Below are 1,854 nucleotides of genomic sequence, written 5' to 3'. Positions count from 1 at the left end.
TGGGAGACCATTAGTCGTATGGTAATGAGGAGGAAGTTCGGGTAATTCTGGTAAGTGAAGTTCGATAAGCTGAATCGAATCAGCATACTTTTCAGGGATTTTTTTGATGGTGGATTTGAGATTTATTGGCGTAGAACAGAGGTAAATCAAGAATCCCCTGTCCGCGAGTTTCTTGGCTACGTTTAGAAATGGCGAAATGTGTCCATAAGCTAACCATGGGAACATCACTACGCTCAAATTACTAGTACCATGCTCTGTTACTTGTGATCCCATGATCAAGTTCTTGTTTGTGGAGTTTGGTGTCATTGGCTACCTTATTTATATTGAAGGGACAAAGGACAAATATACCCAGAATTATCATAAATGGTATGTAGATACCCTCCGTCATACTTTTGGGATATAGGATCCCTTGCCGTCCAAAAACTAAAGCATATATACCCTTTATACTAACGGACATACACGTGTCATAATCTTATCCACCGACCCGACGGATAAAATTGCAGCACGTGTCCCTATTTAGTCTTCCGTTAGAGTGAAGGGTATATATGCTCTAGTTTTTGGACAACATGGGCACCAATATCCCAAAAGTATGACGGAGGGTATCTGCATACCATTTACGATAGTTCGGGATTACATTTGTCTTTTTCACTTTATTGATAATACAAGAGTTGAAGACATAATGGAATAGTTAAAACTCTACCTAATAAAGGTGACACCTGTATCAGAGCTTAAATCAGAAATCTCTTATTAAGAATGAAAGAATATTACCATTTCATCACGCGCCTTGTTTAATGTGATTGGTTGTTGAGTTTTTTTTTTATAGACTTCTAGCCAATTTTTTTGCAAAGTGACCTGCTGTGTGATTGTAATTGGTTTGAAAAGGTACAAAATTTAGGCAAGTTTTATGAAAGTGACTTGTTGTGTGACTTTTGTAGGTAATTAGAGATTTTCTTCCTATCCATTCAAACTATATCATATAATTTGATACTGATATAACATGATACGTGATTATTGTGCTCAAATTTTTTTTAAGTGAATATGTTTTAAAAACTCCCAACTATCACCATTTTACGAAGTATCGAGTATTCACATGCACACACCCAACATCCAACCCCCAACCCCAAACTACTACGACCTCATTCTGCTAGGTGGATTCATTTTTATGACTTTTTTTTAATTTCTCACCGTTTCTCAATAAATTGTCAAAAATATTTGTCATGTATTCAATTTAAAAAGAAGTACAGTTCAAGAAAGTAATAGAAACACCCAATAAATTAAATATGAAATTCAGGCTTTTACTATAAAAGATTGTTTGTAAACTATTTTATGAGTTCTAGTTTGACCCATCATAAAGATGTCAAAGAATAATGATGTGTGGCTGTCAAAATAAAATAAAAAAATATTGTATTATTTGGAGTTCGAGCTCGGAAGTGTCCGACTTTAAATATAGAATTTGACATAAAATATATAACATAATTTTCCAACAAACATAATTTATATTAAGTGAATCCGATTAATTTAATAATTTATTTCTCCAATCCCTATATATATAGCTCTTATTCTTTTGTCCTTTTTTCAAGCGATAAACAGTAAAAACCACAAGATATATGTGCATTTATAATACCTCAAAATTCTAGAGTTTTCAATTTTTATTCATGTTTTTTCTGCTCTTTCTAGAAGAAAAAATGTGCATTACTAGGAATTTTATGCTTTGGGCGGCAGAAAGGATAAAAGATTAATGAATTAATAACTATTTAATTGGAAAAAATTAAGAGGATTTAAATAAAAGAAAACTATATTTATTGACTCTGATCCACATCAATATTAAATTAAACTCTGATCCCCCCCCCCCCC

Source organism: Solanum tuberosum, unplaced genomic scaffold, assembly GCF_000226075.1.
Source record: "Solanum tuberosum cultivar DM 1-3 516 R44 unplaced genomic scaffold, SolTub_3.0 scf00850, whole genome shotgun sequence".
Taxonomy (NCBI): Eukaryota; Viridiplantae; Streptophyta; class Magnoliopsida; order Solanales; family Solanaceae; genus Solanum; species Solanum tuberosum.
The sequence above is the reverse complement of the archived record's forward strand: the minus strand, read 5'-3'. Positions refer to the sequence as shown.